The following is a 15,012-nucleotide window of genomic DNA, read 5'->3' on the forward strand; positions in this document are numbered from 1 at the left end:
GGAAGGGACTGAGAATGGTTCTCAAATAAAGGGGAAAATTAGCTCCTGTGAGCAAACCTGAAAGTTGTTCTCTTCTACTTGTTGAAAAGGAAAACTGAAGATCTTCTCGGAATATTTTTCAAGGTATATTCCTAAAAATGTTGGGTGCTGTTTTCTGCAGAACTTGGGGCATAACAAAGCTCATAGTACAAGCAGTATTTTGGTTTTGTTTGAATATTAGATTTCTGAAACTGATTTTAAAATACTGCACATGCTGCGTAATTTAAACTAGTATCTCAAAGGACTACCATCAACATACTAAAAGAGCAAAACACAATCTAACATGTGCTCCTAGCCTCACACAAACCATGATAAAGAAAACATTACATCAGCATAACCAACCCAGCCTGTTTTGGAGTGGGAGATGATGAAACTCTATCTATGTAAATAACCTATATGGCTTTTCACCAATATATTCTCCTTAAAGTAGTTTGTGCAAGGACAGCCAGTTGCAACAAAAATATCTGCTGCCAAAAGTGTTAACTCATTAGCTCCTGAAATTTGATTATGTTTCTTTTTAAGTCCTCTATAACTTGTGGAGCAAGGTTGCCACTCTACAAGGGGAAAAGATTTTTTTTATGAATTACTTGTTACAGCTCTCGTCATTACCCTTAGAAACTTATGCTCCTTATATTTGGGACAGGATTGAAAAGTTGTGGATAGTCTCCTCATCAGAGTGATGAGATGATGCCCTCTGAGACAGCGTATCTCGGGTAGCTTTTACACTGCTGTCAGAAGAAATTAGAGACACAGTCAACACTTCTGGGACTTGGCCCAGCATCCTTCAGCACATCTGAGCAGCAGCCAAACCAGAACTGGCTTCAGCGTCTTTGTACTCAACTCATCTTCCCCGGGGAACTGACAAAGCACTTCAGTTTCCCCTCAGCACTCCTGGTTCTGCTGCGCTTCCCTGTGCCCTGACAGCACTGCCTTCCCATCCTGGTTGGAGGAGAGTCCTTCTTCTGCAGGGCTTGTTTGGAGCTGACTGGCAGGAAAGCTCCCGTTCCTTGTCACAGAGGTGCCTTGGAGGAAAATGGTGTGCTGCGTTACCTTCTTGGTAGTCTGCCATATCAGCCCCTTTTCACCTGTCTTTCAGGGCAGTGCGTGTCATTTATCTTGTGATTTGCACAGTCCTGTGGGTGCATTTCACACTGCCTTTAATTTGAACCTATATAGTGGTACCCTCGTTGGCCCCGTGCCATCAGTTGCCTTCAGGTGACATTATTTCTAAGTCATATACAGCTGATTTTGTGAACTCATGACTTTGCAGGCTGTTGATTTGTGCATTCTTCTTTACTGATATAGGTATATTTTCCTTTATGTCTTTTAAGCAATAAGCTGCTTCTTCAGTGTCACATTTCCCAGTTCATCCAATATATTTTTTCCACAGCTGACTTTCAATTCTTCAACTATTTGCTTGTTTCCTGCTCAAGATTAGCTTTAAAGGCACAAACTTAAGAGAAAAATGACTTGAGTTTGTCCGTGTAATTGTTGTACATCAGCGTGCATACGTTCAAGCCTTCCCTTGAACCGAGGGGCGCAGAGGCAGTCACTGGCAAGCAGACGATATTCACGTTGCAGTCCGGTGTCAGTCGGCCAGCACAGCGTCTCTTCCTTCAAAGGGACCTGAACTTACGTCAAATTAACGACGGGAGACAAGGTGACGGGGTCCGGAGCGCGAGGCCCGCCGTAACGTCCAGCCGTAGCACCTCGGCCCCACCGTCAAGGCCCCACCGGCCCCGCTGGCCCGGCAGCGCTGGCGGAAGCCGCCTCGGCGCGAAGCAAGGCCACAGACCACCCCGCCGCCGCCCCGACCCCGCCGGGCCCTCGCACCCAGCCCCGGCAGAAGGCGCCCGGCCTGGGGGCTGCTGTGGGCGCTCCCCAGCTCCGGAGGCGTCACCCCGGGGGCAGGTGACGGCGTCGAGGCCCGGGAGATCTGAGCGGGGCTGGGCGTCCCCGGCCGGGAGCAGGCGGGGTCCAGCCCTGCAGGGTGGGGGGTGGCTGGCTGGAGCCCCACGGCGGTGTGGGGCCGGAGCCGCAGCCGTCCCCGGCGGTATCTGTAGTCGGGGCCCTTTCCCCAGGGGCAGGGGCTTTCTGCCAGCCGCCGGCCTCCAAATGCTGCGGCTGTTTCGTGGGTAATTTGGTTAACTGAGTAATTGCGGGAGTTCGGGCAGGGTGGGAGGAAGGAGTTGGCGGATGGTCATGAGGCCGCTCCCTTGAGGTGCTCTGGAAGCATAAAATACAGTCTGGAAAATGAATCCCAGACCCACCGGCAAAGAGGGGGCTTGAGCAGCACATGGCAGTGTGAAATAGCCAGCCGGGGGCCTGGGGAGGAAGGAGGGGATCGCTGATGGGCTGCTGGAGGCAAGCCATAGCGCCTGGTGCTGGACTCGGGCCTTGACACTTGGCCTCTGGCAGCTTCCCAGCGCCAGGGCTGGCTGCTGTGGCAAGTAAGGTGTTGGGGTTGCCTGTTGCCCTGTGGTCGTTTAAAGTCATTCACTGAGAAGAGAAGAGACAGGGAGCTCACAGCTGGAGGCATGGTTGTGTTAAGGCATGTTTAGGTACTGCTGCATGTGTGCTTTTCATAGATGCATTGAGGCCACCTGGTCCCATGACAGGGTTTTGTGTTATAAAAATGTGCTACATGTGCTCAGCATATAATTTTCAAATCTTCATAGCTTCATTTGAAAGCATGTACATGGCAAACATAGTATTACTCCTTGAGCAGGAGCTGTATTGTTTTACATAGGAGAAGATTTGAACTATATTTACTAAGATGTATGTTGTTCAATTTGAATAACTCAAGACTTAGTCCTTGGAAAGAGTGCAACTGAGACAAAAAAGCTATTGCTGTTTCTCCCTCCACCCTGGTTATTCATTCTACCCTTTGATTTATTGCATAATTCTCTGATGAGCTAAAGAGATCATTTCAGCTTTAACCAACCTTTTAATCTTGTAATTAAACCAAATAGTTTCAAAATCAATTATTCTCTGCAATATGGTAATATAAATGATTACTGTTTTGAAGGTCAGATCTAGCATTTTGAAATCAGAAACTTCTATCTCTCATCAACAGGCTTAAAAATGTACCTGAAAACATAATTGTGTGTCTTGGATCATTACGCTTACCAAGTGTATGAGTGTACTTAGGTTCTCAGGTCACTTTAATTCGAACAGCTCTTAAAGAAGCGTGTGTAACCAAGTGCCTCACAGTAATAGTGTTCTATACTGGCTCTAGCAACTAAAATAAGTGAATGGCTTGGATATTTTGAGGAATTAGTAATGCAGTTTTTTTCAGTATTAGTGTGCTGTATATTTTTTCCATCCATCCATCCATCCATCCATCCATCCATCCATCCATCCATCCATCCATTTAAATCTTTTGTTACTATGATTAGGAAGCTTTTCAAGGCAGGATCATTAGGGCCTTCCATTAGCGCAGTTGTACTCATGTTTGCCTAATACAGTGCATTCTTAACCTCGCAGGAGCTTTTTAACATCATCACAGCATAAATGATGATAAAGTATGTTTCTTAAATGTTTCTGTGACATACCCTACTCATTTAAACTGCCAATCTGGAGTAAAATTTAATAGACTCTCAAGATGAATAATAATTGAGAAATATTTTGTGTATTTATGTGCGTATATATATATTTATATGTTTTACTACCAAAGGAAACTGAAGCTTTACTAACTGGAGGGGAAAAAAGCCCAACTTTTATTTTTCTTCTGCGTTTTCTAGGGTCTTTCTGTAACTCTGGCACAGATGCTGTAAGACCACCAGTGATGGCTAAGTATTTTACTTCTTTATTGCTGAAAGGGGCTGAAGCATTTAGACAGGAGTTGGCTGATCAGGCCAAACAACACAGTATCACAGTAGTCAATGTAACAGCAAAAGTGGCCTCCGTTGGAGAAAATGGTAAGAACTGTTTTCACATTGTGACACAAGTATTTGTCCTGTAAATGTTTTGTCTGTTTGATTCATTTTGTTTGTCAGTGTCAATGTCTGATGCAATTTGTTGTCAAATGTCAAAACATTCAGTCTGTTTTGTCTGACTGATTCATAGTCATGTAGCAAATAGCTTAGCTATCAGGTATTTAAGATACATGTTGTGAATAGTAAAACTATTGTTTAAAAAATATATGGTCAAAGGTTTTTTTGTGAAAGTGTATTTATACAAGAAAAGATGACTGCTCTTAAATTGCGTGCTGTCTTATTTTTAAGAAAAGTCTGCATAGATGGCTTTTCCGTAGAACTGGTTGCTAAATATAGTTTCTGGGGCATTTGTGATGTGCCCCAGAAAATTAACTCCATCCCAGCCAGAGCCGGTACACTGTCTCACTTTGGGTTGTGATCATGCTGAATCATGTAAACCAGGCATTTTTGAGTTACTGGTAATCACATAACTGAAAACCTTGCCATAGAAAGCACAAGCAGAAAGAGTGACGGTTGGTATCAACTAGGTGTGTAATATTCTTCTCTCCTAGTCGACATTCTACCGATGTCTCAGGACATACTGTTAGAAATGGCTATACAGCTGGAATAATAAATCGAATCCTGTACTTAGAGAAGTCAGTATGAGCTTTGCCGCTGTTTTCACACAGCCATCTTAGTTTTCCTATGGGTTTCAAGGTTACATCCTTTGGACATAAAAATAGAGTGGTATGGTTAATGCAGAAGGACAGATACAGTACAGGAACACTGGCTACTTCAGAAAATGTTTTTTATATGTGCTGCTTATATTTCATGAAGGGTGTTTGAACTGTGTATCCAAATATTGTTTGGTTCCCTAAAATGTCCCCTTTTTTCTTTTTCTTTTCTTTTTTTTTTTTTTAATTTCTAAACCTATGCCTATGTTCTGCAAATATTTGCATAATGTCTTTTTATCTCTAAGTCTGGGACTAGGCCTGTTTTGCACTTTTTGCCATACATGATGTTAATTATTTTTTTTTGCAGACAGTATGTTAGCTTGAAACCTCCAGGTTAAGGGCTGGGCATGAATTCCAAATCTTACTAGTAAAACTATTTCTCTCCATGTGTTGTTGATTCTTTTTCAATCATCCACAGAGCTGTGTAAATACCAACATGGGTAACCATTATTTAAAGGTAAAAATCTCAGGATTGACTTTCCTGAAATGAAACATATGTTTGAATTTTATTTCAACTGAGGTTTCAGAAGTTTTATTTCAGTTCCAGGCTGCTTATGGAAATTCTTCATGGTGTAAGAAATTCAAGCTTTAATCCTTAGGATTACTTTTTTGAGAATACTGTTTCTTCTTTTGTAGTGTTATGTAAAACAGAGGCTGTAAACAGCTGTCTAATGGTCCCAGAGCCCTCAGAACAGCCCAGAAAACTTTACCAAAGGCATTCTGTTGCTCGTTACATTCTCAACTGTTGCTGTCCTCTTACTAGAAGCTTAACAAGATAAATAAATTGGAACATGAAGTCAATACATATCTAGAGTCATGCCATTCTGAAATGGGGAAACTGGCCAAGATACCAAGATATATCTAAATAAATATCAGGTATTTATCTGATAGCTGAAGAAACTGAAAGATCTCCACTAAAGGGGGGTGTGTGTGTACATATATATATATATATATATATATTTCTGTGTAGAAGCCAGAAGACTGGACACTTCTGTGTCTCAAAAATATAAGGTGCCTCAAAAAGATGTGGTTCAAGAGTAAGAAGCTTACTGCTCATGTAACATGGGCTAAATCCAAGGAGCAGGATATGTTACAGTGCAGCCATTACAGTATTTCAGTGTAGTATTACTCATCTTTCTGGCTCTGACACCCAAGACAGAGCTTCTTTTATCCTTGGCAAGTGTCAACTGTCTGTCTTGACCTCAGAAACTAGTGCCATTGTCTGATGTTATGTACCATTCCTCGGAATGTCATCATGGTTTTGGGCACTCAGGGCTTCTCCTTGAACTTAAGTGAAGATGTGACTGGAGTGGGATAGTCATGCCACTGACCTTCAGATGTTTTAACTTGGGCTTCCTGTAGAGCCAGTGGTGAGAAATGCTCAGAATAGTTTCAGGCCTAAGTTAAAATCTTGTTCTTTCCAGTTATGCTACATGGTACAGCTAAGCAATATAACCATAACCTGAATTGCCCCCTGGAGGAACCTTGCTTTCTAGCCTCTTAGTTTAGATGTTAAATTTAATGTCTAATATTGGGTAACACAGTTATCCTAAAGCATGATAAAAGGGCAAGGAATTAACATTTAGAAAACAAATTTCTTAACCAGTCACATCTTTAAAGGACTTGAAAATAATGGCTCTTTGACAATAACAAATGGCCCAGGGCATTTCCTGTTTTGGTCTGAGCTCATCTTCCTTTTCTTTTCTTTTGTAAGCTTATATTTTAGAGGTATTTCAGGCTGGCCATTGCCCATCCTGTAGGAAAAACAGAAGGCAGGGAGCTTAATACACACTAGACATCTGCCCTGCATAGAATGAAGTCATACTCCTGAAAAGAAGAGCCTGTATTTGTGCCATGCGATGGGACTACAGTGTTCTTTGCAGTCCTTGAAGAGAAGCACAGTCTTCTTCCCTGAAAGTGCACCAGCAGATGAAAGATGATGAAAACTCATGAAGTCTCTGTTGCTTCTCAAAGGGTTGATTAATGAGCAGCTAGTTTTTTAAACATGTTTTTATACCATTATTTTCAGCCAAATCAGCAAGTAGATCCATGTGGCCAAACAGGTGCTGGGACAGCAGAAGAGCAGGCAGAAATGCTGGTGGGACAAAAGAGCAGGGCTGCTTCTCATCTATTAGGCAGTCTTAGATTGGCTAAATTGCTTCTGAAGTTGCATCTTTGGCAATTCTTCAGCAAGGAGTCAAATATGCAGGAGGCTGGCTGGATTGCAGCCTTTGGGCATATCCAGACTTGCAGAGTTAGAGAGAGTATTTCCAAATGTTGTTCAGCATAAAGTTCTCCATTTAATGCTGCCCTGATGTTGTCACAACATGCTGCAGCCAAGGATGAGAAGAGTTTTGAAGCAGGCCAGGCTTCCTTACTGAAAGTTTGCTCACAGCTGAAATCTGAAGAAATTGAAAGGTTTCCACTGAAATGATGAGTGTTACCAAGCACTGGCTGATCTGACCCTCTGTAGTCAGAATAAACCCCATTTTGCAAAAACTGAGCTGTAAACAGCAAAATTCTGTTGTTAGTAATTCAGTTTTGTGCATCTGAGTTTCCCTTTGCTGTTTCAACAGATTATAGGATCTGACTGCAGTTCCAGTCAGGTGCTTTTGTATAGTGTTGCCAAGTACTGTCATGTACTGCATCATGTATGTGGGTGCACTGAAGAATACACAGACATTTATAAAGCACCGTAAGATCTTTCTGGGTGAATGGCGTTATAAACCTAAGATAATTATTCCAACAATCCAAAAATTCTGTATAAAGCAGATTTTGGCATTGTGAAAAGAAACAAAACATGCAACAATTTAGGGGTAAGGGAGGAATCCTTTTATTTTAAGGATAATATTAGTATAAAGTTAGAAATGAGTAATTTTCTAACTCATTTCTAACTGGGTGACTCATGCTCTTGGCAAATTAATTATCCAAGACAAATGATTCAGAAATAGATGCTATAGTTTTATTATTTTTTTAATCAGATGGCTATTGCTGTTACAAATAAACATGAGGCTTGATTTCAGGTATAACAAATGTAGCTATACGCTGCAAATTATGCCACAGTGCTGCTTGAGTATGTGTTACACATGCCAATTTTTCTTATCTGATGTTTTGGTTTCAGTTTTAGGTGAATGCTGTAGTAGCTACTGGGTGTCTAAAGCAGCTGTGGCCACCAAGAATCTCAGCAGTGAACTTTGACAAGGGAAGTCTAATGTGGTCTGTATTTCTTTCCATACAGGAACTGTGATTTATTAAAGCCTCATCACAGGAACATTCCTATGAACAAACTTTTCACCTCAGAATTCTTAATAAATTGTTTGATGAATATTATTGAGAACATTGACATGGGGATGATGGGAAGATCCATGCCATCTTTGCTTGGGATGGATATATTGTATTGTTGGCTGTAACCCCCTGTCTCTGTTCTCTTTCTTTTTTTCTCCCTGCCCTGCCCCTCCTCCTTGGCTGCAGTTTGTAAGGGAATATCACAATGCAGGTCTGATCTGTTGAAACCACAGCTAATGCCCATGCCTGCCTCTGATGGGAAGAGAACACAGACCACAAGTTTGGGATTTCTGGCCTCTTTTTAGGCAAGTCTGTTGCTTATCTTCCCCTTTGCCCCCCAGTTCCCTTTGTTCCTGCCCTTCCTCTGTATCATTAATTCATATCAAAGTTCAGTGTTATTGGTTGCTGGGAACGCAGTTTCATTTGGCTATACGTACACTCTTCCCTAAAAAAAGTCAGATACTACCTCCACGTTGCATGTTCATCGTGCAGTGAAAATATGGAGCATGATTTTATTGTAGTAGTTCTTAATGATTTTCAGCTGAAGTAATGAAGAGGAAAGTCAGGCACATTTTTGTGAGGTGTTCATGTTTCTCAACTATGATTCTTAAATTGGAAATTTTGAGTTTTTAATAACATTAGAAATTATTCATGTTCATTGCAGATACCTATACATCCTTATTCTTAAAAGGTAGGATATTTGCTAGCATAGCTGAAATTATTCCTGTAGTGAGACAGGAGAATGTCTAAGGAAAACTGCATTGAGTAATAGTTTCTATTCTCTTTATTTTGTTCAGTTGTAAATATAGTAGACAACAGATGAAATAGCTATTGACGTAGAGAATAACACAAATTACATCAAACAAGGACTTCAAACAGCGTGTTTTGAGGTCAGTAACCTGTGTGCCTAGAACTTTGGTCACACTGGTGACAGCCAGCTGACATAACTTATGTGGATGTACATGCAAAGATAAATAGGTAGCTTTTTGCTGAATTTCCCAAGCAGAACAGCAAGATGTCAGTGAAGGTGTATGTTTCTAATGGGCTCAAGGCACTTCAACAAAGGAAGCTGTTATAGGTAAATTCTCAAATTGATGTGAGACAGGGCCAATAAAAATTCCAATTGTTTATTTAGCAAGCGGCAACAAGCAAAACAGCGCTGGGCGGCCGGGGAGTTCAACTCCACCAACGGCGCGCACTTTCGAAGTTTTTTCGTCTTGCTTATGTGTTACAAAGTGATGTATATTAATGAAACTCTCATATATATTCATAATCTATCCCCGCCTACCCCCGCTTCATATTTTAATGAGGTTTCTCTGCGCAGTAAACTTCAACAGTTCTGGGCGGTGGTCGCAGAGTCCTGAATAGTGGTCGTAGAGATGAAGTATCTCCTCTTCCTCGCCGTTGAACTTTTCACCCCAAGGTTCTGCGCAGCCTCTGTAGTTCTCTGACATGTCTCTGCTTGCCTCTTGTCTCTACATGTCTCTGTTAAAGCTCTGATAAGGACGCACCACTATATCTTCTACCTACCCCCTACACAGCCTTGATTTATTATGTTAGTTAAGCTAAGCGCTTGCTGTTAGTCGGTTAGTTTTATACAATGTAGCAATATTAGCTTTACATAGCTCAGGTGGTGATTTACTTCTCCATTGTTTTAACTGAATTTGATGAATAAATAGTTTACTATCTATCACAGAAGCCAATACTGATGAGTTAACTTGATGAAACTGCAAGAGGTTTTTTTTGCTTGTTTGTTTGGTTTTTATACCTAAATGGATCCTGTTTTCAATAAACAGCATGAAGGAGGAGTCTTTCCAGGGCTCTGCCATATCAAATAGAAGACAGCATGTTCTGTCTGATGAAATGTAGGTTTGACTGCTAATCGGCCAACGCAAAGCATTGCTAAATTAATAGCCAATTTTGCTGAGAATACAACTTCTCAGGAACTGAAGGTGTTTCCTGAATCTGTGACTGGCTGAGAAAAATGGGAATTCCTTTTAAGAAAATCAGGATATTCTGATTTTTTCAAACAGAAGTCTCTCATATTTCCATGTCAGCACTGATCCTGCCTAGGCAAATGAGTTAAAAATCGGAGAATGACTCTGGAATACTGCAACTGAATTTTCCAGTTGGGGGGCATGGATATTTTAATTTTCATTTTGGGTCAAACTGATCCAAATACGTGTTTCGGTTTGGAGGTGAGACCTGTCTGCAAGTCCTTTCTCAGCTCTCTCACTACTTTTTGTTTTAGCATTGTTGCTTTTGTTTCTTTAAATGGGAGATGAGAAGAGCAGTTATTCACACTTTATGAAGTGTCTGAAGACCTGTGGGTACAGAGCACTACATTAGTGCAAAGTATTTAAATGTAGAACTATGTCTTCTTCCTTTTTCCTTATGCCAGTCTGTGCTGTGACTGAAATCAGTCTGCTTACAATCAAATTTAATAGGGGCAGAGAATATTTTTTTTATGTTTTAACCACAGACTTTCTCATTCAGTGAAAGTAGGGTTCCAGCCTATTTCTCTCTGCAGGAAATTCATATATATATATTTTTTTAATGTTTTAATTGATTAGGTAGTTTTTGCTACTCCTATGAAAACAGTCTATCCAGTGCTGTTTGCATTTGCTTCAAAATGTGGGAATTAATCCATGCTAAAAATTACTTGGTTTATGTGTGCGTTGTTTAGTTTATATGTTCTGGGAGGATCTAAGGACTGAAAACTGGCAATAATAAGGAGGTCATAAATCAGGCAGCTTTTCTTGGTTTAGGATTTTAGGTCAGGCGTATCAATTCCAGCTTATGCTAGATTGCAGCTGTGCTTGTGAATGGAGACTAGATCATGTCATGTAATTTGTGGGGATTTTCTCACTTGCAATCCATGACCACTGATGCCTCATAACCACTGCAGCAGGGGTAGCTGTACCTTCCTGTCTGGTTTGTGTGCTTGTTCTCTTTCTTTTTTTTCTTTCTTTCTTTTTTTTTTTTTTTTTTTTTTTTCCCTTCTAAGAGGAAATGAAATTAAGATAGATGTCTCCTTTGGTATTTTAAGTAAATTTTATAAAGGGAGGAAACGCAAATCAGTTGGTGCTTGCCACATATAGAGCAGTCAGACAAAAAGTATGAGGGGTTGATGTCTTAGCACTATCAGTTCTGTTTTCAGTGGATATACCGAGGTTTTGTAAACAAAAAAGGTATCTCTGTCTCCTGTTGTACAGGAGTTACACAATGCTTTTGTTTTCTTTTCCCGTGTGTGAAATGTCTGGCACCAAAGTAACTCCGAGGCTTCTTTATCTGACTTCTCTGTCAAAATTAAGGATAAATACAGCAAATTTGATTAGCAGTGTTCATGAGATCAAGGAGTCTGTTTTACCATTCTGGGTTAAAAAGAATGATAAATGTGTATAATTAGGACTTTATGTGTGTCAAAATAATGCTTTGGTCCCAAGGTGTTCAGTCATACGTTGTGAGATAATAGAACATCATCTATGCTCTGTGGTACTTGGCATATATGTTTCTTAGACCCTTTCAGGTTAATCATTGATTCAGAGAACTTGTTTCAATGACCCAGATGGTCTCTTTGAGTCTTAAATTCCCATTAGACCAAGTGTGTGTATTAGTTATGTTTTATTGCAAGAAAACAAAGATTTTGGTGACACTAAGGTTCCTGCAGTGAAATGCAAGTTGCCTTCTGTGTGGGAGAGATCCTGGAAGTTCCTTTCTATTGTTTTGGGTTTTTTTCACAGTGTATCTAATGAAAAGACAGAAGTCTGTGTAGTTCTGTTTTTCTTTTTTTGTGTGTACATAGATTGTATTGACCTTGTGAAAACCTGAAAGCACTAAATTGGCCTCTTGAACAAAAGGAAATGCATTTCACAGAACAGACGATTCCCTGTAGTATTTATTCTGAAAGGTCACCAGTCACAGAAACATCAGAGGATGTAACTATGGCAAACCAACCCAATGTTAGCATAATGTTTGGTTATTTCCCTTCTTTGTTACTAGGTAATTGGAGCCTTTAGGAACACATTTGTCATTTATAGCACAGCCCCTTCCTACACAAGACTCTGATTCTTTGCAAACATGGATAAAAAAGGTATTTTTAAAAAGATTAGCATTTGAGTTTTATTGTCTGTGGTTTTAGCTTGATTTCACAAGGACATATTAAATGTTGTTCAGCATCAAAAACCTAAGCAAATGTTTGTTTTATCTATCAGAAAGCAAAGTCATGTTGTTCAAGTACTAAAGTCTTAACTCTAGATTAGTTGTGGTGTTTGGACTTAACTCTGTGCTTAAATGCTCTTTCAGACATACACTTCCCTGCTACTGAAGGTGATTGAGGAGCAAAACCAAAGGTGTGGTGTGTTTCTGTTTTGCACCGATTCCCATCTGTGGACTAGTTTGGAAGAAGGAAAATAGAAGCTCTGTGACCTTTCTAGCCTCTGATGGACACTGTGTGTTCCCTCCTGGGTTAGAGGAGTAAGCCAGTTTTGTCTGGTTTGGAGGTATGTATGTCTAGCTAGAATAGTTCAGAGAGATGCTTTTTTTCCCTCTTCCACATACAGACATAGAAAGTCTGGTTCCCTGTTGTAATAAAACATATATGGTATTTGTTATTCAAATCTCAAGGGGAAAAAGAAGTTGTAGTCAGGATGTTGTGGCCGAACAGTTTTGTAATTCTCTTATGTAAATAAGAAATAAGATATATGTATATAGTTTCTATTGTTAAAATCAGTTGTTAGAAGGGAGCTAAAATGGCCCCCATCTCCAAGCCACTACAAAAACACTTGTGCTGAGTCATCCCCCCTTCTGTGACGGAAACCTGAGAAAAGCCCGCGAAAACAGGAGAAAAGCCCGGGAAACTTGTTTACAACTTTGCAGACCCCTCAGGGTACGCCCATCATGAATATGGATGAAGCCTACACTATAAAGGGACTCAGTGCTGTCCTGTAAGGTCTGTGTCTTGGTAGAGCAGAGACTCCCAGCACACCCAGCGCTGTTCTGCTCACTCGCCGCTTGCTAATAAAATTTTATTCATCACTAAAAATTGAGAAGTGGTTATTTCCCACTAAATTACAATTAATCAATAACACCTGTTCTTATCTGATTCATAATCATTAATATCCATGGGAATTTCATGTCAGCATTTAAACTCTGGGAATACAGACCAACGCAAGTGAAAAACCTCCATGCAGCTGAGTACTGATAGGAGAACCAGTTTCTCCTCCTCTTCAGATGTGGTAGTGCTGAATAAGGAAGAGAGAGTCTTTTGTAATTGTCAGCCATTCTGTTACTGTCTTTCAAAGTGCTTGTTTTGAAGCTGTTACTTCCCTCCTGATGGCATTATGAAGGTCCATATAAAAATGCTGAGTTGGAAAAAAAAGTGAAGACATTCAGCCGAGCAAAACCAGTATGTTTACATACATGAGGGTAATTGTCTGTGGGGGAGCAGTCAGGAACAAAGGCTTTTCTCTACCAAGTTCTCTCTACCAAATGCTCTGTCACTTGTTACGATCATTTTTATGATGATGAACAGTAATTCTCAATCTCTGGGTTGTTAACTTGCCTGTTTTTCAATTACATTTTGTATATTTAAGTTTGATAGTTAAAGATAAGCAGCAGTACACTGAGCCAAATACTTAGGTACAAGGTAGAGTGGATGGGAGCAAAGGACAGTGTATTTGAAATGAGATTTTTAGCTTTTTTACATACCTAATAGTTTGAATCAATTACCTGGCTTTTCCTTTTTTACAAACTCTCTGCAGAATAGAACTTATGGCATGGAAAAAAGATGATTCACCTCTTAACACCTACTTTATCTTCACTGGCTTGTAATCCTAAGCAATAATCAAGGACTAGATTCTAAATGTTTACTAATTTGTGGAGTTTATTTGAAATGTCTGAACTAAGGCACTGAAGGTTTTTGTTTCCTACCAAAGATGGGCAACCAACAGCTCTGCCAGGGATCAGTTAAAGTTGTGGAGAGTAAATGCACCTGCAAATTAAGTTGTGATTGTCTAGTTGGACACAGAGAAACAGAGGTATCGGCAGGAAAAGCTTTAGAAGGAAAAGGTTCTTGCTGTTTTGTGACTGCTGCATGCTTTTTTTCAGTTGGGATGAAAGACGGCAACCACAATCTCTAACCACATCTCAGCACTGCCAGAGAATAACTGTAGAAACCACTTGGGCCACGACAAAGTCTGGCCGCAGGGATGGGCAGGCTGGTAAGACCAGGATACACCTGTGTACTCTTCTGACTGTTATTCCCTAGTCTTGGCTATTGTTGTTATGTTCTAGTCCAGACAGCTTTTTCCAGGTAGCGTTCATACCGCCTTTCCTGGACATTCAGCCTGGCACTTGGGCCAGGAGATCTATCTATGCCCTATTTGTCATCAGTGAAGTGAAAGAACACGCCTCCTGAGGGCTGTTCAGACTGCCAAAGCTAAACTCCCGCTTAGACAGGAGTGCCTTTCTCCATCTTTCTCATCCTTGATGAAAGTGAAGGGGAGATGAGCTTCAACTCTGTGCAGGGGAACCGGGCTTTTTATTAAATCAACAGGTTTTGTTTAAGTGTCACAGAAGGCATAACTGAAAGGAGCCTGCACTGGGAGGTGGGTGGGGAGAAAAGGAAAGGAACTGATGGTCTCAATATAATCTTTCTTGGCCTCAATCTGGCAAAGATTTAGGCATATGACTAAATTTATGCCCTTCACTTCCTCTATCATCTGCAATCAGTTTCCCCTCTCAGATGCGTTAGTGTTGGGGGAAAGCAGAATTCTCGTGCTAGCTAGCTGTTGTCATAGTAAGGCTTAGCTTTCCTGTGATGGCACTGATAATACTAGAGCACTTTGGGTCCCTTTCTAAGTACTTTGTCATTGCATTTTCCAGATAAGAATTCTACACAGTTTTAGAGCTGGTTTTGTCCCGTTTGATTTACACATTTATCATATGTCATTATATAGTTATGTTTGACTGTTAGTCTTCTAGTCCTGCAATTTAAAGGGAGAAAGAGCATTAAAACATATTCCAAACAGGTGTCT

General features: G+C 40.6%; 1 long non-coding RNA gene across 1 annotated transcript; it reads left to right on the plus strand.

Moving 5' to 3' along the window:
* The first annotated feature begins 88 nt into the window (after positions 1–88).
* LOC141918944 (uncharacterized) lies at positions 89–14,152 on the plus strand. Its single transcript, XR_012621846.1, has 6 exons — positions 89–123; positions 3,783–3,959; positions 7,812–7,906; positions 8,162–8,280; positions 12,281–12,477; positions 14,084–14,152. It is a non-coding gene; the product is annotated as an uncharacterized LOC141918944 (long non-coding RNA).
* Positions 14,153–15,012: the final 860 nt, after the last annotated feature.

The sequence above is a fragment of the Strix aluco genome, unplaced genomic scaffold (genome assembly GCF_031877795.1).
Source record: "Strix aluco isolate bStrAlu1 unplaced genomic scaffold, bStrAlu1.hap1 HAP1_SCAFFOLD_86, whole genome shotgun sequence".
NCBI classification, from domain to species: Eukaryota; Metazoa; Chordata; class Aves; order Strigiformes; family Strigidae; genus Strix; species Strix aluco.